This window comes from Rhinolophus hipposideros (genome assembly GCF_964194185.1).
Source record: "Rhinolophus hipposideros genome assembly, chromosome: 8".
Lineage (NCBI taxonomy): Eukaryota > Metazoa > Chordata > Mammalia > Chiroptera > Rhinolophidae > Rhinolophus > Rhinolophus hipposideros.
Genome location: NC_138054.1, coordinates 9068270 through 9092374, shown reverse-complemented (window position 1 = coordinate 9092374; position 24105 = coordinate 9068270). Strand labels below are relative to the sequence as shown.

The 24105-nt window shown below is 38.6% G+C and overlaps 1 protein-coding gene across 2 annotated transcripts in view; it reads left to right on the top strand.

Annotated features, from left to right (window-relative positions):
• Positions 1–24105, top strand: part of BLOC1S5 (biogenesis of lysosomal organelles complex 1 subunit 5) — a 123889-nt gene that overhangs the window by 66129 nt on the left and 33655 nt on the right. The window contains exon 6 of one of the 2 annotated variants that reach the window (XR_013993783.1): positions 4560–4691. The exons of the other annotated variant lie outside the window; for it this stretch is intronic. The gene's annotated coding sequence lies outside the window, so the exon portion shown is untranslated. The remainder of the gene's footprint in view (positions 1–4559; positions 4692–24105) is intronic. 2 annotated transcript variants of the gene reach the window in all.

Sequence of the window (24105 nt, the reverse complement as noted above, 5' to 3'; positions counted from 1 at the left end):
TCTTGGCAGCAAGGCACATCCATGTCTTTTATCTGCTTCCTTAATTCCTAGCATAAATGTTAATAAGTGCTTCTCAAATGAGTGAATTAGTATGTGAATGGACAAATTAGTATCACTCAGAAGTGATGCTAGTAACGTAAGGAAGAAGTCTCTCATTAAAGCACCTTAGCACGTATCTTTATTAGCAGATATATTGTGGAAACACACAATACAAGTAATAATGTTTTGGATTTCACATAATAATGTTTTGGATTTATAATATAAAAACACTGCATTCAGGACTAGTTTGAGTACTTTGTGAAAGAAATGGTATCCTACATTTGTAAAATCTTAGTCCAGAAAAAAAATTTCCATTTTCTACAAAATTTGTACTTACATTTGACTGTGTTTTTTGCAATGGGCTTCATTCCTTCCTGGCCATTCCTTTTCACCTTGACCTGCTTTTTACCACTGCTCTGATAGACGGCATAGTCTGCTGCCTCCCTCTCATTCCTCCTGCCCAGCTTTACCATTACTGTGGTCAGATGTATGAAATTACTTTGTCAACTTAAGCACAAAGTCATTTATTTTGCAGATAACAAAACAAGATCCTCACTTTTCTGCTTTAAGATGTTTTCATAGGATAACCTCAACTTTTCGTAGTCCCCTGTCTGCTTTCTTCATTGGTCTCATCAAAACAATTTGTCAGGTTCTTCACCTGATCAACCCATACCTACCATTAAGCCTTTTGCTTTCAAGTTGTAGCTAATGGCTTGAATGCCCAACCTCTCCAGTACTCTAGCCTCTTTTCTTTCTTAGTATCAAAACATACTTGAAATGCCAATTCACATAGAAGCTTTCTCAATCAGCAAAACCAGTGTGTTACGAAAGCAAGAACTCAGAGCTCTAGGAAGTGTGATAATGATTTAAAAATTTACTTGTGCCACTAGCTGGTTGTATGATCTTGGGTAAATTCCTCAACCTCTGTCAAATGGGTAGGGAGGAGTCTATGTGACCAAGGTGATTCCTCCACACTCTAAAATCTGTGGGATTGAGGTACATCATTTGCTTCCTACCACACTGTCAAAACCCACAACAATCATATGTTCTCTGACTATCAGTGAATGCTGCAAATATATTCTGTGATGAATTAGAAATAATTGTACACTTAATTTATATGAAATGTAGCATGTGCACCGCTATGCTCTCAGCCTACTACAATGAATGTATGAGTATTTAATATATGATGGTAATAAAACATTTATGGAATAGATTTGCTTCTGTTAATGGAAGACTAGTCAATTCATATCAACCCTCCTCAGAGGACATTTTTTTCAAAATTGGTTGAATACATGGAGTGCTAACAAGTTAGTGAATAATTATAGCGTGCCAAGATCTGGGAAAAAGAAGAATTACAGAGAAGTGAGCATTTGGGCCCACTTTTTCCTTCGGGACTCTGCCTGAGAGACTGAAAAGCTGAGCAGAGTTTTTGACAAATTCCTAGAACTAGGGGACCAAACACTGAGTTTGGGGTCAGTCATGGCAGCAGTCTGGTAGACTTCAACAACTTGGATTGGAAAGGCTACACCGTAGGAGGAAGTGCCGACAGAAATAGGCCATCCCTCACAGACACTGCAATTCATCTGTGAATTATCTCAGCCTCTGCTTAGATTAAGGTGATTGAGATTGCTAGTGTCCCTACATATCTGTAAGGAACAAACTTATATTTCTCTTTGGAAGACTATAACATCATCCTACGCCTTCAATTCTCTCTAATTGTTCATATACAATGTCCATAACTCAATCAAATATAATGGTGTGCAGGGGAGTTAAGACAATGTGATTAATTCCCAAGAGGAACAATAAACAATAGAAAGGACTCACAGGGATCTATATAATGGCATTATCTTACACAGACTTTAAAACAACTCATTAATATATCTAAGAAAATAAGATAGGATTTATAGCAGATTTGACACAATTAAAGCAAGAACTAATAGAGAAAAAGAAAATTCTTAAGAAAATATCCAGAATGAAGAATGGAAAAATAAAAGTTTAGAAAATACAGAAGAGAGCAGGGGGTATAATGAAAAATATAATATGTGCGTTTGGAGTCCTGGAAGGAAACGAGAGAGAAAAGTAGACAGATGCAATACTTGAAGAGATTATGGCTGAGAATTTTCAAAATTGATAAAAGGCATAAAGCCATAGATTCCAAATCATTAGAAACCTCAAGCAAGATAAACAAAGAAAAAAAGTTATAGGAAAATTTTGCTGAAAAGCAAAGAGAAAGAGAAAAATCTTTAAAGCAACCAAAAGAAGGGGGAGCAGATTATCCTCAAAGGATCAACAGTAAGACTGACAATTACCTTCTTTACAGAAATAAAAGACAGAAGAATAAAATCTTAAAGTTTGGATTTCTAAGCCCAACAAAAACAACCTTCGAAAATGACAAGGAAATAAAAGACATTTTCAGATGAACAACTTAGAGAATTCACAAACAGACCTAAAGTAAAGGAAACCCCTAAGAGTGTACTTTAGGCAAAAGAAAAATGATTCTAATTTCTTGGAGTCAGAGGAAGAAATGAAGAGCAAAGAAATGGGGTAAATAAATGAGCTAATAAATATTGTCCAAACAAATGTTGTTCTTCATAAAGTAATATTAATGCTATATTTGGGGAGTTAAAAATACATGGAAGGATTTTTTTTTTTTAATCTCAACAACAACCAAGAGAAGTATAGATGAAAATATTCCAAGGTCTCTTGCATTTAGAAGTAAAAGTAATAATGATGTTAGCTTTTGATAATCAGCAAAACACGTTGTAATGTCTGCTGCTTAAAGATAGTAACACACTGAAACGGCCACGTTAGTGGGAGAAAAGAATTTTAAAATATTGAGTCAATTCTAAAGGAGGCAAAAGAGAAGGAAAAAAGGACTTAAAACAGACAAGACGAGTATAAAGCTGTTAAGAAGATGATAGATTCTAAAACAAATATATATCAAGAAATACATTCAATGTATAGTGACAAATGCTTTCATTAAAATAAAAATATTGATTGCTGAGTTTAATTTAAAAAGAACGTGATGCTTTTATAAGAGATACATTAAATTATGAGAACACAGAAAGAATGAAAGCAAACGAATGGAAATGATATACTATGGAAACACTATCCAAAAAGAAAAAAAAAGGTAGCGAAGTTACTATTAGAGAAAGGACACTGAGCAAGAAATATTCCAAGAAATAACAAGAGCTAATTCATAAAATAAAATATTTAATTTACCTATAAAACATAAGAATTCTAAATTTGCAGCAAATAACTTAGTTTCCTCAATAAGTGACAGAAAAAGGACTTAAAAATCAGTAAAATTTGAACAAGACAATTAACAAGCTTGCTCAAATTGGTCCAGATAGAACAGGGCTCTTATTTTTATACAATATGCAGAATACACACTATTCTTATGGACACAGGAATATTAATGAAAAGTGACCACATGCGGGTCATAAAGCAAGTCTCAACAAATTTCAGAATATTAAGATCATACAGACTGCTCTGACAACTCAGAATTAAGCTACAAATTAATAACAAAAAAATTACTAGAACTAATTCAAATATATCTCTAAATAAGTTCTGGGTCAAAGGAGAAATCAGAATGGAAGTTAGAAAATACTATAAACTGAAAGAGAATTTAAGCATGACATTGAAACTTTGGGGCTGCAACTATAGCCATGCTTAAGGGAAAATTTACAGTTTTGAACTGTAAATCTATAAAAAACGTAATTTACAGAAAAAATCACATAAACATAGAAAGGAAATGCTAAAGTTTCCTAAGCACTCCTCTAGAAGTTAGAGAAAAAAATAGCAAATGAAACCAAAAGGAAGTAGAAGGGAGGAATAAATAGATGAGAGTAACTAATAACTTAGTAAACAAATATAGAGAGGACCCACAGAGCCAAGAGTTGTTTATTTGAAAAGACTAATAAAACTGATAAATAAAATTGATAAACCTCTGGTGAGACTGATCAGGAAAAACGTGACGGCACAAATAACCAATATCAGGAATGTGAAAGGGAACATCACTTCAGAGCCCACAGACATCAAAACTAGGCGCTTATAGACAACTGGATGCCAATAAATGTGAAAATGTAGAGAACTGGAGAAATTCCGAAGAAAATACAACCTCAAACCAGCCTAAGAAGTCATAAAAAATCTAAATAGTTCCATAACTATTAAAAAATTTGAATCCATCATTAAAGGTCATCTATAAAGTCCAGGGTTAAATGCTTTACCAGTGAATTCTTTCAGACATTGATTATCTCGCAGTTTATGTGGGTTATAAACGTAAGGTGTGGCTTACCCAGGTGCCTCTGGTTCAAGGTCTCCACACAGCTGCACACTTGGCTGCGTCTGCAGTCTCACTGGAAGGTTTCTTTGATTGGTGGGTTATTCACTTCCAAGCTCACTCCTGTGGTTGTTGACAGACCTCAGTTTCTCACAGGCTATTGACTGAGGACCTTGGTTCCTCCTTGGCTATTGGCCAGAGGCCACACTTAGCTCCTTACCATGTGGACTCTCCACAGGGCTGGTCACACCATGGCAGCTGGCTTTCCTCGGAGCAAGTGAGTGAGCACCCAAGACTGAAACCACAGCCTTTTTGTTACCGAATCTTGGAAGTGACATCTCATCACGTCTGCTGTACTCTATTCTTAGAAGTGAGTCACTAAATTTGGCCCACACTAAGGGGAGGGGATTGCACAGGGGCATAAATACCAAAGTGAAGGGCCTTTGGGGACCATCCTAGACACTGCCGACCACAGTAATCTTACACAAACTTTTTCAGAGATTAATAAAAGATGGAACACAGTGCAGTATGTTTTAGGGACCAGCATAAGTTTCACAAGGATGTTACTAGAATGGTAAATTATAGGCAAAGCCATCATGAACATAGATGTAAAAACTAAATAAAATATTAAAGAATTGAATGTAGCAATATATTAACAGAATCCATCACAAACAAATTGGGTTTATCCCATGAATTCCAGGTTGGGTTAACATTTGAAAATCAATTAGATCACTGTAACAGAATAGAGAGTCCAGAAATAGAACCATGTTTATATGGACAATTGATTGACAGGGTGGTATCACAGAGCAGTGGGAAAAATACAGTCTTTACAATTATTGGTTCAGGATAAGTTGAATATCCATGTGGAAAAATAAAAGTTGGCCCTTACCTCCATACCATGCAAAAAATTAATTCCAGGTAGACTGCAGATTTAAACATGAAAGGTAAAAGTATAAAGCTTCTAGAAGATAATTTAGGAGCATATCTTCATGAGCTTGGAAAGGGGAAGATTTCTTACACAGGACATTAAAAGCTTTAACCACAAATGACAAGACTGTAATCTTGGTCCTCCTCAAAACTGGGAACTGTTTGTTATCAAACAATAATGTTAAGAAAGTGGAAAGGCAAGCCACGGAATGAGAGAATGCATTTATAACATCTATAAGAAAAGATTTGTAGCCAAACAAATTACTAAGAAAACATCATAAAGCTCAACAGAATAGATGGGCAATGAATTTGAACAGTCAACTCATAAAAGAGACTATCCAAAAGACCAGTAGGCATATGGAACGGTGGCCAATTGCGTTAGTAACAGGGAAATGCAGTTTAAACCACAATGCAAATACTATTATTACACACACCCAAAATGGCTACAATTTTAAAGTTTGACAATACCAAGTATTGGTCAGATGTGAAGCCATGGAAATTTATACAGTGCAGGTGGGAATATAAACTGACACATTTTGGAAAAAGTTGGGCATTATCTACGAAAGATGAACATAGGTCTGTTCAAAGACCTAGAGAGTCCACTCCCAACTGATGTGTGCCCGTTTCCCAGAAGACACATACAAGACTGTTTATAAAAGCGTGATTTGTAAGAGCCCCAAATTGCAAAGAACCCAAATATCCATCAGCAGCAGGATGGATAAATAATTTGTGGTATGTTCATATAAAGGAATATTATGCACTCCCCAATGAACTAATTCAGTTACATCTAATAATATGGGTGAATCTCACAAACACAATGTTGAGTAAAACAAGCCAGATATAAATAAAATTACATATATTATGTGACGCTGTTTATGTAACGTTCAACAGGAACACTAATATCTGGTGGAAATAGAAGTCAAAATAGTGGTTATCCTGGGGGGATGGGAGAATGCAGTGATTGGGAGGGGGCTCAAGGTGGAGCTTCTGGGGCTGCTGGTTATTTTCTACTTCTTGACCCAGGTGATAGTTACACAGTAGTATTCTTTCTGGATGATTCATTGGGTTGTATACTGTTTTTAAAAAAGATAAAAATCCTATGAGTATGTGTATTCAACCTAGGATTTATCATTTACTGAAGTCTAAGCTAAGTGCTAGAATTGGAAAGGTGAATCAGAGACAGTGTCTGCCTGGCTTCCGGGAATGCAGAGTCTAGCTGTGGACTATGGCTTGTAGACAAATTGCTGTGACATAATAATGTACGAAGTGCCATCAAGGATCAATACACAGAATAAGATTAGTCCCAGTCTTGCCTCATAAAATCAGGATTGGTTTCTCTCAAGGAGTGGCCATGTGAATTAGGTCTTGAAGAATGATTGGCCATTCAACAAATGAGGGTAAGATGGCTGGGGATGTTCTGGGTAGAAAATACACGAAGAACGTGAGCAAAGTTTTAAAGTGCAGGCGTGTTCACTCAGCCACTAAACAGCTAATGAGAAAAATCAATACTCAATTTGGCATCCGTGCCGAAGACTGACAAGACTACTGGGAGAATGGTCTGCTGCTAGCAGGCATTAGTAAAAGTAGAATCGAGGGGGAAGTTTTTCTTGTGAATCTTAAACTCTGTGTCGTGATCTTAGATATGCTTTAACATGCCTTATTTTATTAGTTTGGTGCAAAAGTAATTGCAATTTAAAAGGCTGAAAATAATTGCAAAATCCACAATTACCTTTGCACCAACCTAATATTTGGTAGTCACCAAGCACTTAGAGAAGTAAATATTGGAATTAAAAATTGTGAACCAGAAAAAGCATGGCCACCGCCACCATCACCTCTTCAGCCGCAGCACGAGTTCTCTGTCGACGTGACCTGGGAAGCCTGCTCTAACGCGGTCACTCGGGTCCTCAGCAAGCTGGGAGGAGTTCAGTTTGAGATGGACCTGCCCAACGAGAGGCTTTACGTAGACTGTTAGCACAGCGTGGACACTGCTGGAGACCCTGAGGAAAACGGGAGACCGTTACCTATGTGGGCCTCAGCTAGCGAGGGCCTGGGCCCCCAGCCTGCAGGGTGGACCTGAGTGGGCAGGGCACCCATCCTTTCCTGCCTTCCAGGCAGACCTGGAACCTGACAATCCTGCTGACGGTGGGAGTTCCTGCGGAGATACTCACTTGCCCTGCTCCTCTAGTTTCCCTGCAATAAAGCCGAGCTGTTTTTGTTGGAAAAAAAGAAAAATTGTGAACATCTTTAGGGGGAATGTGAGTGCTTCTGTGCTCCTCCTCACACAACACTCTCCAGATGCTATCGCTCCCGAAGCACAGCAAGAAACACACATCCGACCCATAGTTTTATGGTTTTCTGCCTGTGCACACTGCCCCTGCCACCACTGCTGTCCCCACTAGCCAGCCAGCACGTACACTAGATGATTTTCCAAGCGTGCAGGCAGGTCTTTACCACACTGACATTTCAAAGGAGCACCGAGGTCCTGCTGCGTGCCCACCTCTGCCATGCACTGGACACGGGGCTTGTATCACCTACTGATGAGTCGGTCTCGCTTATGCACGTCGTCGTCCCCTTTGCTTCACACAGTGGCTGGCACCCAGTGAGCGCTGAATAAATGTTTGTTGAAAGCAGATTAAATAAAAGCCCAGGTGGTGAGCGGCCCTAAGAGTGCAGCTGTGGCATCGGCGGACTTTACCTTTAGCCCCGTAGGGTGTGGACTGACAAGGAGACCATTTGTCATCCACATGAAGATTCTTGAGCATAAAAAAGGTGGTATTAATACATTTGCCAGGGTAAACTCAGGATTTTCTGGAGAAAACTGAGAGAGATTGTCATTCTCATAAGTCTGTCGCCACAGGATTTATAAGATGTCCCTAAGTCACTCGAGGGAGTCCTATCTTTCCTGTGACCCCAAAGGCATGTTGCCTTAGCATGTCTGGTATATACTCATGTCTTTTCTAGATCTCTGAGAGGAAGGTGGTCCTGGGACTGGAGCAGGCTTCCTCCCCCTGCATTTCCTCAAGAATCCCAGCTGAGACTCACCACGTTTTCAAGGTGGAGGTCTTATGTGGGCCCTCTGGGTTCCTGCTAAGTTGCCCAAGCCCTGTCTTCGGACCTCCTGTGACCATGCAGCTGCCGGGAGGTACTTGGTTCCTGTGGCCAGTGTTTAGTTTCCAGCACGCTGCTGCGTTTGCAGGAAACACACGACCTACGAGGTACAGTTTGCTCTTCCTCTGCCTGTGCTTCTATTTCAGCCAGAACCTTCCCCAGAGCAAGGTGTCTGCACTGCTTCTCTGCCTGCTGAGGAGAAAGCTCACCGTTTTTATCTCACTGAAGGCACTTCCGAGGCTACAGTCAGGATGGTTTCCCTGATGGCACGGGGATAAGTTCAGGAGATAATAAATGTCTTGGTCAACTGGGGACTTCCTAGAATATGGAGTCTGACAAAAGGGGAGATGAATGACGAAGATATAAATTTGCAGTTAAAGAAAACAGTACCCCTAGCACCAAAAAATACTTTCCAGGCTATGTAAGTAATACATAAACATTACAGCTGATTAACATTTGATAAACTATTAACTTCCCCATTTCGTTGATAGGAAGGCTGTGAAGTGAGATAAAGCAGGGGCGCACTGTGGAGGACAAACATCTCGGCATCCAATAAACCTCAAAATGTTTCTTTTCTTGTTTTCAAGACTGGTTGCTATTTCCTCCGTGACTCTTGTTTATTAACGCGTTGACTCATCTAGAGTCAAGCTCCGTTTCCACACCACAGAGATAGACTTGCACATCTGCCAAGTGGCGTCGGAGGGAGAGATAACAGCCAGCGACAACAATAGTCTTCCTCAGTCCGTCGGCCAAAAGACTTTTGGCAGAGTGGGCTGAGAATAACTTATCATCAGGGCCCTGAAAGATCTGAAGTTCTGGAAGCATAGAGTGGTTGTTTGCCAGACAGAGATAACAGGCAGGATACGACAGAGAGCCAGACGCACTCTGAAAGTCAGGGCTACACCTGGCAGACGCTGAAAAGGAAAACGGGATGAAGTAGCCAATTAGCACATGGTTTCCTGGTTTCCCAGTCCTTGCTGTCAACACAAGCAAATGTTCTTAAATTAGCCGAAAGGACTGAGTGTATTCCTCGGTTGTGAGAAGAATGCTTAATGGCTTATGCCACAGGCAAGAATTTCCATAGCTGTGATTATTTTCAAAAAATGTTTTAAGTGATAGTTGAAGTACAAATATATTAGTTGCATAGTGATTAGACATTTAGATCCCTTAAGTGATGACCCCAAGAAGTCTTGCACCCGCCTGGCACCATACTTTGTTATTACATTATTGATTAGATTCCTTTTTCTGTACTTTACATCCCCATTACTATTTCTATAACGGGCAGCGTCTACCTTGTAATCTCTTCACTTTTTCTGCCTGTCCCACCACCCCTCTCCCATCTGCTGACCATCAGTTTGTTCTCTGTATCTGTGAGTTTCTCTTTTATCTGTTCTTTCTGTTTCTTAGATTCCACATGTGAGTGAAATTATTTGGTACTTGTCTTTCTCTGTCTGACTTATTTCACTTAGCATACCTTCTAGGTCCATCCATGTTGTAGCAAATTGTAAGATTTCATTATTTTTTTTCATGGCTGAGTAGAATTCCATTGTCTATATGTACTACATCTTCTTTCTCCATTTGTCTATTGATGGGCACTTAGGTTATTTCCATGCCTTGGCTATTGTAAATAATACTGCAATGAATATGGGGGGGGGCATATATCTTTTTGAATTAGTGTTTGGATTTCTTTGGATAAATACCAGTAGAAATGGAATTGCTGGGTCATATGGTAGTTCTGTTTTTAATATTTTGAGGCATCTTCATAGGTGTGGTTTAAAAAAAGTAATACAAGCAGCTCATCTTGATGAGAGAATCTGTTCATTTTCCGTTGCTCTTGTTTAAAAAGACATGATTGTGTGACAAGGTGAGGGTTAGGTAGTCTTATAATTCATCTTCTTGATGGTTGACATATTCTTCATTCTCCGAGGATAGCCTTGATAACCTACAGAGCAGGTGAAGGCATCTCAGAGATTGGACTTGCTTGTTCTGAGCCACCTAAAGAGCATCTGAAACGAGTACTAACTGTTCTACTCACCACACTTGCCTCTAGATGCATGGAGGACACACACTGCTGTGAGGACTTTGTCAACTGCAGTCATTTGTTCCACTAGGTAGGCATCACCCTTGACACTTTCTGTTGTAAATTTGTGATGAAAATCTCCTTCATTGTCTCAAAGAACTTTGTAGAGTAATGTCTAACACAGTGATAAAGGACTGATTGTTTTATTAGGTTAGTGCAAAAGTATTTGGGGTTTTGGCAATTGTTTTTTAACTTTTTAAACCGCAATTACTTTTGTACCAACCTAAAAGTACTAAGTTTGGTACTGTGGTATAAATCACGTATACTAAAAAAATGTTCCTCAAGTCCTGTACAGCATGTTCGTGTTAATAATCGTTATTAATTGGAAGGCAATGGAGGGCGAGCGAGGAATCTGAGTTCCGTTTCATCAGTTTTCAGAGTCACAGAACTTGTTCTTCAACAGTGACTCAAAGCAAATGTCACAGCATCCTGCGTTATTGGAATATTGACCCATAATTGAATTTTACATCGTGATTTAAGATTCCAACAAGAATGTTTTAATGTCAGTGCTAGGTAACTTAATTACACTGTGTGTAAACACAGTATATTTTTCCCCTCACCTAACACCTACCTACTCCCATTCTGATAGCTCTTATAAACTAATCATTATCATCTCTGAAAGGATTTATCAGGCGTGTATCATGCTATAGTGCTAGGTCACCTAAAAAAAAAAAATTTCCTCCAGATTTTATTTTTCTTAATATGTGGATGGGTTTGTTTTTATATGTTGGTCATTTAAATCCCCCGAAGAGAGGGATCTCATCAGAGTGTGAACCTTACCTCAATAAAAGCCAGATTTGCTGCCTATCATACAACGTATTTTCAGTAAAATTTTGGCAAGTGAAGGTAGTGCTTAGCTGTAGATTGCTAAGGCTTAGGTAAGGACCACCCCCTTAGTCGTAGCATTTTTCTCATTAGTCTCTTGTGATTAGCCATCTGATCTCAATAGTGCCAGTTTCTTGCACTGAACAGTTCACTAATTTAATACAGATAATTCAAAAAAATTTCAAGGTCAGAAAGGCATAAATTTTACTTGTTAATGAGGGGATTTTAATGCACAGAACCCTAAACATAGAATTCTGAATTTTGTGGCCCTGCCTCCCATGGGCCGGCCATCTGGAGGCCGGCAGGAAGCAGTACAGTGATCCAGAAGCCTGAGGGTTGTCTTCTGAGTCATCTTGTCCATATAGCCAAGCAGGGCTGCGTGGAGAACAATACCTGCCCGTTCTGCGGAAGGCTTGTAGTTTGTATGTATATATGAGACAAAGCTGGTTTCTGTCAGCGCAGAATGTATTAGTGTGTGATTAGTGAAGAATTATTTCCCAAAATTCATTCACTGTGGGAAACTAAGTATTTTTGATATTCAGAATGCTTTTTATGGAATGAAACTGGTCCTTGTCTTATCTCAGTCACTTACCCCCAATCTAGACATTTTCATATAAATAGTTATGTTTTGAGACAGTAATATTTTAGAACAGAAAATTGATTCAAGAAAAAGTGATCATATCAAACACACTCAGGGAAAATCATATGAAAGTTAAAGAGCAGGAAAGACAATTTAATTACTACTATATTACCATATTTTCTCAAATTTAAGGTCCACTTTATTATTTTTTTTACACAATACCATTTCTGAAATAGATAGTATTTTACACTGGACACCTCGTATATTTCACGTGGTAGTGTTGCTTTCCTTCCCCATCTCCCCCAAACCTATTATTAACTCATCATCATAAAAATCAGTGGCATTTTAGAATTATAGAAATGAAGAGGCCAAAAGTGAAGCAGAGATAAATTTCCCTACATTTTCTTTCTGTAATTTTACATATTAAAGTTTACAGATTAAGTTTTCTCCTCTTTGATCAAGTAGTTCTCCTTAAAGAGGCGTCCCATAGAAGAGTGAGTATCCTACTCTGTAGTTCTTGGGTAAAATTGTAAGCAAAGTCATTACCCATTATGCTATTTAGAATTCCTTGATTATCGACTCAGAATGACCATTATTTACCATCAGTGACTCAGAATGGTAAGAAACAAAATAAAATATAAAATGTAATACTGTTTCCACTTGGCGCTAGACCTCTAAAAATCCCTGTATACCTTAGCAACTCTGTGTAATACGTGTATTCATGTTATAGGTGATATGTCGGTGCTGCGTTTCCAACCCAAGTGGGTGTCCTGCACCACAATTCTGCCGCCAGCTTCCTGGAGTTAACCTCACAGTCCCCAGGGTTAAGACTCCCCAGGGTCAGTCTTACAAGACTGCTCGCGCTTCAGACACCAGCCAAAAGCCTCGGGGCCACTCACATTTCTGACTGACGGACTATAAATTTAAGGATTCCCATGATCCTCTCAGGTTTGGTAACTTGCTCCAGTAACTCATAGAACTCAGGAAAGCACTGTATTTATGATTACAACTTTATTATGATGGATGCAAATCATGACTAACCAAATAGGAGGGACACACAAGGCAAGGTCTGGGAAGGTTCTGGACACAGAGCTTCCGTGTCTAACTTTGTGGGTTCTGGCTGTGGACTCCCCTAGCACATCAATGTGTTCACCAACCAGGAAGCTTCATTGGTCCTCAGTGTCCAGAGTTTTTACTGTGGGTTCATGGCTACTTATGATTGATTAAGTCATTGACCCCATGATTCAACTCGGTCTCCAGTCACACTCCCTGGAGCTGGGTCTGGTCCAAAATTCCAACCCTCTAATCACGTGGTTGGTCTTTCTGGTGACCAGCCCCATTCTGAAGATATCTGGGGGCCCACCATGAGTCATCTCATTAGTATAACAAAGACACACCTGTCACTCTAGAAGTCCCAAGGGTTTTTGAAGCTCTGTGTCAAGAAGTGGAGACAAAGACCAAATGTACATTGTCCATTATATCGCAGGATACAATCCAGATTTTGTGTAAGGTTTTTATTTGTGTCTAGTGCTTACCTTTCTGCTGGCTTACTTACAGGATGCTGCAGTCTCTGCAAAATGTCTTGCTGCCATCTGCAGTTCAGCAAATTCAAAATTACACTTAGCTTCATTCCCCCAAATTAGCTTGTCCTAAATTGTCCATAATGGTTCATAGAAACCACTATCCTCCTGGACATTAAAGCTCTGAACTTCAGCTGCATCCTTGATTTTTTCCTGTTATTAAGATTTGCTATAAATCTTGTCTGATCACATTATTTAGATCACTTTCCAGCCTTTTTGAACCTAGGCCCCTGGATAATAAATGTTGAAAATCCACAAGCAAACAAAGCAGTTAAAATCTAGTTCATGTTAAACTCACACATCTTCATTCTGTCCTTCCTCCCAGAGATTCCCTGGGTATTCCCTCTGGTCGAGAATGTCTGGGCTCAATCCTAGTTGAATCATAAATACTATTTGCCTCATCCTCAGCCCTTCTGAATCAACAGATCATCAGTATTTCAAGGGAAGCTGCTCCCTGTGCCCTTGAACTCACTGTTACAAGATATCTTTCAAAGCAGGTTTAGGGATTTAAACCCGGGGTTGGACTGGATCGCCTGGGCGTGGCAGGAGAACTGGCAGACAATAGCTGATTTCAGGTTGCAGACAAGCTAATCTCTTTTTTCCTTCTCTTTGCTTTTCCTTGATAGTCTATTCTGTACATCCCACAAATCAAAATTCTCTAACCCACTTTTTTAGTGTATCCATTCACTCACTTCACCCTTCATTTATTCATTCAATATCCTCGAGCACCTCCCCTAGGCCAGACACTGTTCCAACACCACCATAGAGCAGTGTTTAATGAAACACGATCCCTGCCCCCTGGGAGATCCCAGTCTAGTGGTGGGAAAACAGATATACAGGAAAACTTCAGATTGTGATAAGTGCTATGAAAATAGGCTAAGGTGACAGAGAGTGATGGGGTTAGTGTGTAGCTTAGGTTGGGTGGTGAGGGAAGGCCTTTCCTCAGAAACAGCATTTGAGCCAAAACCTTAACGATCAGAGTCTTGTCTCTCTCCTGTTTCCCAGAGGCAGCCAGAGGTTTCACCTCCATCCCCATGTTAAAGGGAAGCAGAAGAGACAATTCTAAGACCACCCTGCATGGAAGGTAGGGATATGTCGTAGCTGAGAGCATGGAATTTGGAGACAAATAGACCTGACTGAGGACCACAAAGGACTATTTGAACTTAATTCTGAAATTGGAGAAATTGGGCCAAAGTTTGTTCAGCTTCAGTTTGTTCTTAGTTCACATCAGGGAAACCCTCTGCTCTGAGAGAGCCCTAGCACCTTTTCTGGAAGTTCAGTGTGATAAAGCCACGTGATCACATTGCTGTGTCCTTCTGCATTGCTTCCATTACTATCCCAAAAAGAGCCTCAGGGGTCCAGATTGGTTTCCTGCTAAAGTGAGAGCTCAGGAATGAACCTCTCTGCTTCTGCTCTTTTAGATTCCACAGTTCCCTCTCTCTCCCTGTTTTTCCTCTTCTCTGTCCATAAATAAACCTTCCTTCTGTTTAGTTAGGGTAATGAGTGAGTCTCTATTTTCAGGGTCACAGTAAGCCAGTAAAGCTAACCTGGCTTCCAATCTTTCCGATTTTGAGTGTTCTTCTGAACAGCGTTAAGCAAACAAAGTGTTCTTGAAGTCAATTCCCTGGGTAAAGATCCAAGGATTTTGGCCCTCCTTCAGTGTCCTGCATTCAGGAGCGTGTGGCGGGGAGTGTACCCATAGGGATTAACGCAAACAGGCAGGGCAGTGACAGTGAAATGTGTAGCATGTTTGGGGGTTGGGGGCACTCAGCAGGCATGTGTTTCCTTTTCATAGGCAAGCCACCCTTAGGTGACTGAATGCCTTAAGTCATGCAGGGAGAAAAAAAAATCACTTTTGGACTGAAACCAAATATGGGAACTTTCAGCACCAAAGACACCTTTCTCAGAATATTTCATAAGGAGCTCTTTTTTAAGTTGCAAGTCAATATAATGTTGGGTATAAAGATACACTTTTGTTGTAGTTCTTAATTGTAACTCATTTGAAATACAGGTACACCAGTTTCCAGGCATCTGCTTTGATTCATCAGAGCAATGAAACGTTTAATCCAAATTAATGTCATAGATTATAAAATACTTTTTGTACATATTTCTGTCTAGAAGGCCTGGAAATTCATTCTGGGTTCCTATTCTTTCCCCTCTACCCAACTCACGCTCACTCTGCTCTCACACCACACTGGGCCATCAGCCCGTATGACCTGGTAAGAATATCCCTCCCTTCTCCCATCTGACTCTCTTCTTTGAGGAATTGAAGTGTGTGTGTGGGGGGAAACAGAAAGGAAAGGAGCTTTCTCTCTGGTGTTGCCTACAGAGCGCGGGTTCTTTTCAGAAGTTTTACCTGCTAGCTGCTGCTTACCTAAGGGCTCCACCCAGTGTGAATCCACTGAGAAATATAGAAAGTCAGCAGCACGCTGCCCGAACTGTACTGCAACACTTTGTAAAGACATCATTAAATATCAGGAATAGCCTGCTCATGGATAATTAAATTAAAGTGGCCCGCAGAGGGCATACTGCATTCAAGAGACTAGTCAGTATCAGTATAATAAGTGGAAGCAAAAAAGCCAGCAATTCCCAAGGCCTCTCCATCAACAAACAGCACCTGAAGCCTCCGAGACCGAGAACCGGGAGGCCCCTGGGGTTCGTTAGCTCCGGAAGCGCTGATCCGGTGGTGCACAGCTACTATGAGCCAGTCTTTCTTTCATTGAGCTGAAATCTCCCTTTACCCCCTGGGAATAGCTCTGCGTCGAGTAGGGGGCATACAGAGTCAGCCCAATTTTTCTTCTGATTGAAAAGCATCCTGTCTTAGCTCTGGGTTAAACCTATTGCTTTAAGTGAATAATTTTCATAGGAAGCTTTTTCAGTCCCCTCACCAACCTGCTTTCTCTCCTCCTGAATTCTTTCTTATTAGTCTCTGTCTCTCTTGCACTGTTGTGGTTCCTTTAGTGCCTCTTACTTCTTGCTTTCATCTCCCTCTTCCCAATTCTTTTGGCCCCCTTTCCTCTGATGAAACACTGGGATGATATCCACTAGGTGCTACCCCACCTGTTAAGTTTGGTTTTATGGCTCTACTCCTTTTAAAAATAACTACTTATATTCCTAAAAACACTGATGTATATAGTGTGAATTCGAGTAGATATTCTTGGTGTAATTGGTAATTCCTATGCATTACTCTCTGTTAGTATCCCCAGGAAAGGCAGACTACAGGATAGTCTGTCCTTCCAGACAGAACTCATCGAGGTGTCTTTGGTTCTCACAATAGCATTATGTATTTCTGTTGCATGCACTTGATAACAGCCACTGCTCTGAAAGCGGCTCATGGATATTCTCATCTAAACTAACCCTCACAAATTTACAAGGTAGAGAAGCTCAGAAGGAACCGCTTGCCCAAGGCTCCCCAGCTAGTGTGGCAGAGCCGGGATTAGAAACCCACCTTCACAGTCACTGTGATATCCTACAGCCACCTCTGTGCCCTTTGACATGGTGTCTAATACAAATACTTGTTGATTTCCTAATAATAAGATTAATCAAAAGCTAACCTGGCTTCCAATCTTTCCGATTTTGAGTGTTCTTCTGAACAGCGTTAAGCAAACAGTGTTCTTGAAATCAATTCCCTGGGTAAAGATTCAAGGATTTGGCTCCATGAGGACATGTCTTTATTTCTTCGTGCTTGTTGTCTTAACAAGGTTTGCCGTGTAATTATCACAAAAATATCAAAAGTGTGGAAATGTCTTTCCTACTAGATGAACTGTAACAGAGTGACCGCTTTTTGTGGTGTGTTTTTTTAAAATAAAGTTTATTGAAGTATAATTAGCATACAATAAAATGTGTACACTTAACCGTTTGAAGAGTATTGACAACTATTCATGTTATCACCACCCCAGTTAAGGTACATAATATTTCCTTTAAACCGTAAAGGCAAACAACAATTTAATATTATCACTAGGTCTGATTTCTGTCACTAGAGTCATATAGACACAAATGGGATCTTTTATAACTGCCTTCTTTCACTCAACCTACTGTTTTTGAGAGCCATTTATATTGGTCTGTGTGACGGTAGTTCATTTTTTTTATCATTGAGTAGCAATTTATGTATGAACATACTACGTTGTTTATCCGTTCACTCATTGATAGACATTTGAGTTGTTTCTGCTTTTTGGCTAATATTAATAAAGTTGTATAGATATTAATAGGCAAGTCTTTTTTGGGCATATAATTTTATTTTCCTTTTGTAAAAACCTAGGTTACATATGAAGTGTATGTTTAATTGCCAAACTTTTCAAAAGTGGTTGTATTATTTTCTAATCACACCAGCAGTATATGAAAATTTCAATTTCTCCACATCTTTGTCAACACTTGGTATTGGTAGATGTTTTATTTTGGGCCTTTCTAGGGGGTGGGTAATGGTATCTCTGGTTTTAGGTTGCGTTTCCCAGATGACTACAGATGCTGAATATCTTTTCATGTTATTTTTGGCCATTTTGGGAGGAAGTAGCTGTGCTTCAATTTTAGCCCCCCCCCACCCTTTTTTGGTATTGTTTGTCTCATTAGTGAGTAGTAAGAGTTCTATATTTATTCTAGATATAAGTCCTTTGTCTGATTAATTTGTTACAAATGTTTTTTTCCTGGTTTGTGGTTTGCCTTTTTATTTTCTCAACAATGTGTCTTTATTTTATTTTATTTTTGTATTAACATGTTTTTATTTGAATTGAAAAAATCATACTTTTCAAAGCAAAGTAAGTCTTATTTGACATTTATGTTATTTTATTTTGTTATTTTATTTTTTGATGAATAGGACTGACTCTGCTAATTAAATCACGTGGTGGGCATTTTCCGTAAATTGAGTAAACTTGAATCAGCAGCTGAAAAAGTCTTTTTCCAGCTTATTGAGATTTAACTGGCACATAACATGGTGTAAGTTTAAGGTGTACAAAGTGTTAATTTGATACATTTATAAATTGGGAAATGACCATCACTGTAGTATTAGGTACCACCTCCATCCCGTCACATAGTAACCATTTACTTTTTTATGATGAGAACATTTAAGATCTCTTCTTTTAACAACATTGAGAAGTATATGATACAGTATTATTAGCTATAATCACTATTCTGTACATTAGATTCCCAAACTTTTTAATCTTATAACTAGAAATTTGTACCCTTTTGACCAATGTCTCCCCATCTCTCCCAACACCTAACCCTTGGTAACCACTACTCTGACTTTGTGTCTCTGACTTTGTCTTTTTTAGATTCCACATATAAGTGATATCATAGAGTATTTGTCTTTCTTTGTGTGACTTATTTAATTTAGCATAACGCCTTCAAGGTCTGTTCAAGTTGTCGCAAATGGCAGGATTTCCTTCATTCTTGTGGCTGAATAAGATTCCATTGTATATCCAGTCATCCATACCTTGACTATTGCGAATAATGGTGCAATGAACATGGGAGTACAGATGTCTCTACGAGATCCTTATTTCAAATTCTTTGGCTCTATACCCAGACGTTAAATTACTGGATCATAAAGTAGTTCTATTTTTAACTTTCTGAGGAACCTTCATTCTGTTTTCAATAGTGGCTGTACCAATTTGCATTCCCACCAACAGTCTTAGGGTTCCCTTTTTTTCACATTCTTGCCAACACTCGTTATTTCATGTCTTGTTGATGATAGCCATTCTAACAGGTGTGAAATGATCGCTCACTGTGGTTTTGATTTGCATTTCCCTAATGATTAGTGATGTTGAGCTCTTGTTCGTGTACCTGTTGGCCATCTGTGTACCTTCTTTGGAAAACTCTGTTCAGTTCCTCTGCCCATTATTTAATTGAGTGGTTAGTATTTTTGCTGTTGAACTGTATGAGTGCTTTATATATTTTAGATATTCCCCTCTTATCAGATATATAATTTGCAATTATTTTCTCCCATTCCATAGGCTGTCTTTTCATTTTGTTGATTATTTTTTGTTCTATGCAGAAGTGTTTTAGTTTGATGTAGTCCCACTTACTGATTTTTGCTTTTGCTGTCATATCCGGGAAATTGCTGCCAAAACCAATGTGAAGGAGCTTTTTCTCTGTGTTTTCTTATAGGAATTGTACGGCTTCAGGTCTTAAATTTAAGTCTTTAATCCATTTTTGAGTTTATTTTTGTGAGGGATGTAAGCTAGGGGCTGAAGTATAATTGACATTAAATAAACTGCATGTGTTTAAAGTATACAATTTGATGAATTTTGACATATATACACCACTGAAACCATCAGCACAATTAAGATAATAAACATTTCCATAAGCTCCCCCAAAAGAATAGTTACTTTTGAAGAACAATATTTTTTTAATTTTAAAGTTCAATTTATCAAATTTTTCTCTTCTGATAAGTGATTTTTATGGTTTTTTTTTGTTTTTGTGTTTTATAAATCTGTGAAAATTTTTGCCAAAGAGAACAAAACTTTTCTCCTGCTTTCTTATAAATATTTTGTATTTTCAGCCTGTACACTTAGTTCAAAGAACCATCTTAAATTAATTTTTGTGACTAGAGAAGTAGGATTCAGGTACTTTTTTTTTTTTTTACCTACATGGATATCTAGTTCAAACATCAGTTGTTGAAAATGCTGTCTTTCCCCACATTTGAAGTGCCTTTGCAACTTTGTCAAACATTGATCATATATATATATATATATATATATATATATATATATATATATATATATATATGAATCTATTTCTGGACTCTCTATTTTATTCCATTGATCTACTTGTCTATCCTTATAGCAAATACCACACTGTCTTAATTACTGTAGTGTTAAACTAAGTCTCAAAATCAGATAGTATAAGGTCTCCAATTTTTTCAAAATTATCTTAGCTCTTCTTTGTTTTTTTATTTCTATATAAATTTTACAATTGGTTCATCAATTTTGCAGAAAAAAAAGTCTTCTAGAATTTTGGGGGGGATTGTGCTGACCCCATAGATCCATTTGGAAAGGATCTACATATAACAATATTCTATGAGCATCGTATATTTCTTTTACTTCAACCTTCTCATTTATTTATTTAAATCTTTTATTTCTCCTAGTAGTAGTTTTTTGTGGATCTTAGTGCAGAGATCTTGCATATCTTTTGTTAACTTTATTCCTATTTTATGGGTTTTATGCTATTTTAAATGGTATTGTTTAAAAATTCACTTTCTAACTATTTGTAGCTAGGGAGAGAATTCATTTAGTTCTTCAGAATTGTTAGGATTTTAAAATTTTCATCAGCTGCAAATACAGATAGTTTTACTTCTTCCTTTCCAATTAGTTTTACTTCTTCCTTTCCAATCTGCTTTTTATTTCTACTTTTTTGCCTTATTCTATTGGCTAGAACCTCCTTTACAATATTGGAAAGTAGTGAAAGCGGGCATGCTTACTTAGTTACTGATCTATGGAGAAATGTATTCCATATACCATTATTAAATATGATGATTGCTCTAGGTTTTTCATTGATGTCTTTTATAACAATGAGGCAGTTTCTTCAGCTTCTCATTTGCTTAGTGTGTGTTGTTTTAATCATTAATGGATGTTGATTTTTGTAAATGCCTTTTCTGCATCTCTTGAGATCATATGATTTTTCTCCTTTATTCCATACTATGTTGAATTGCACTGACTGTGTTTTGAATGTAAAATCTTGTCTCTGAGAAAACCCTCACTTAGTCAATGCACTACCTTTTTTATTTTATTATTTTTATATTTTTTAAAGATTTTATTGGGGAAAGGAACAGGACTTTATTGAGGAACAGTATGTACTTCCAGGTCTTTTTCCAGGTCAAGTTGTTGTCCTTTCAATCTTAGTTGTGGAGGGCGTAGCTCAGCTCCAGGTCCAGTTGCCGTTGTTAGTTGCAGGGGCCAAGGCCCACCATCCCTTGGAGTCGAACTGGCAACCTTGTGGTTGAGAGCCCACGCTCCAACCAACTGAGCCATTCAGGAGCTCAGCAGCAGCTCAGCTCAAGGTGCCATGTTCAATCTAGTTGCAGTGGGCCGAGCCCACCATCCCTTGCGGGAGTCGAGGAACTGAACCGGCAACATTGTGGTTGAGAGCCCACTGGCCCATGTGGGAATCGAACCAGCAGCCTTCAGCTTTAAGAGCACGGAGCTTCAACCACCTGAGCCACCAGGGCTGCCCTGCATTATCCTTTTCATATACTTCTGGATTTGATTTGTTAATGTTTTGTTAAGAATTTTTGCATCTATGTTTATGAGTGATATTTTGTTCTATAGTCCTTTTGTATTCTCCTTGTTTGAGTTAGGAAACTTTTCTTCTTATATTTTCTGAAAAAAGTTTGTTGAAGTATATTATTATTTCTCCCTTAAATGTTTGCCAGAATCCACCAGAAACATGTAGGCCTGGTATTGTCTTTATGGGAAGATGATGATGATGATGATGACTCCATTTCTTTACAGATATAAGACTATTTAGAGTTTCTACTTTTCCTTGAGTCAGTTTTAGTAAGTTTGTGTTGTTCAACTATATAACAGCTATTCTCCAGTAAGTCTTGTGTAGTATGACCCAGTACATGTACAGGCTAGTCTTTAGCATAGTACTTGCAGGGAACTCTCACTCAGATTTTTACCCACATACTTTCCCCAACTCCTGAGCAGCTTGCTCTTCTCTTGTGCCCTTCCCCCCATAGATTCCAACAACTTTGACAGCTCTAAACTCTAAACTCTGCCTCCTCAGCTCAGGGGAACTACCATGCAATGTTTGGGCCCCAGCTGTCTGCACCATGATCAGGAAATTGTCCCTGAAAAACAGCCAGAGCAATCAAAAGACAACCCATGTGTTTCCCTTCTTTCAGGGATTACAGTTTGTACTACCTTGTGTCCAAAGCCAGAAAACATTTGTTTCTTATATTTTTCCCAGTTTTACAATTGTCTACAGTGGAAAGGCTAGTCTGATCCTAGGTACTCTATTATGGCCAGAGGTAGAAATCACTGTTTGTGTTTATAAAAATGAAAATTATTAGTGAGGATGTCCAAACTTCTATACATAGAATATGTGGCCTCTCATGACCCGGCTTGTCTACTCTGTCTGTTCCTCTAATCGTTTCTCTTGCCACACTGCCAAGCACTTTATGCTTCAGAAAAACTACACTACTTAGTGTTACTTTCTTTGTAAAACACACCCACAGATGAGGCTTCTCCTCTGGGTTCTTGGGTATTTGGTATATTCTGTCATTATTTTATTCTAATTTTTTTGCCTCGAATGTTCACTTCCCCTCTCCTAGTTATCTCACGGTTTTCCTTCAGAACTTGTGGTGACCCCTATGGCTGGATCACGTGGCCCTCTTCTTTTTCTTCTCTATGCTTACTCCCATCATAGTACTCAGCATAACAAATTAGATTTGTCTATTCATTCTTGTTTTTGCTTCTTCCACTTGTGGGTAGCAACTATTACTAATTTATCTCTAAACAAATAAACACATAAGTCCTTAATGAATACTTACAGAATGACTAATGTAATACCAATAACAGGTACTTTAACTTAAGACATATTTTTTAGTGTTTTACTGTTTAAAATAATTAGCTTTATTAATCTATTTCAGTGTGCCAGACTTTAGAAGTAAACTAGAGTCCTTCAAGCCCCGCTCCTGCCCTTCATCCTCAGGGAGGCAGCATCTTGAAGGAGTCGGGGAACAGGAGTAATGGTGATGTCCCATAGACCAGACTCCATAGCAGCCTAGAGTGAGACATTTCATGACCTTTTACTTTTATGCTCTTGATTCATTGGACATTTTGACTCATGATCTTGGGGCAAGTTTTTCTTTGCTCTGACGGGTCACCTGAGAATGTGACCACAATGATACTTCTGCAGGACTGCTGGTGCCCCATGTCACAAGGAAGCCAGAGACTGCATCCTCCATTGCTTTAAGCTTTCTGCAGTGGCTGGTTTTCCTTGCTAGAGAGCAGGCATCTGGAATCTGAACATTGGGGTGTAATAGTCTAGGCACATTAGGTTTTCAGGGTCTAGGAACGCCTTCTGTTTGCATTTCATTTTAGTGTCCCTAATTTTTCCTTGCTCTTCCATCTAAGAGGAGATGAATTCTTCCTTGGGTGAATTACTTTCTCATTTACATGAGCATTCTATAAAGGACATTTGTATGACATTCTGAAATATAGACTATGATACCAAGACTAAAACTTTCTTAGGATTGGGACATCTCCCTGGAAAGAATGACATATTGGTCCAAGCCTCTGCTTGCTGAGAGATCTTGACTCTCCTGAGCCTTAAAGTTGGGTACTATTACTTATCACCAACTTTAACAGCTGCTGCCTTTCTCCTAAGGACCATGATGCCTCCTTTTGTACCTTAAAACCACCAGCATTTATATGGGTGAACACAGCTCTCTGGGGAAGAAGCCACAGATTCAACTAATACTTAAGACTAAACTTCATGGAAATTGAAGTTAATTCCATTAACAATATCTAGATAAGTCTGTTTCTTTACTCTCTATTTTACAATGATAAAATAATTTTATATTTGCTTTATAGACATGAATAAAAGCTTTCTATCTTCCTCTATATTCAGGAACTTTCTATACTAAAGAATTTTTTTTTCTTTATGAGTTGGATAAAATTCACCAGTAGAAATATCAGAGCCTATTGGGAATATTCTTTGATGACTTTCTGAATTTCTTTCTTGATATTTA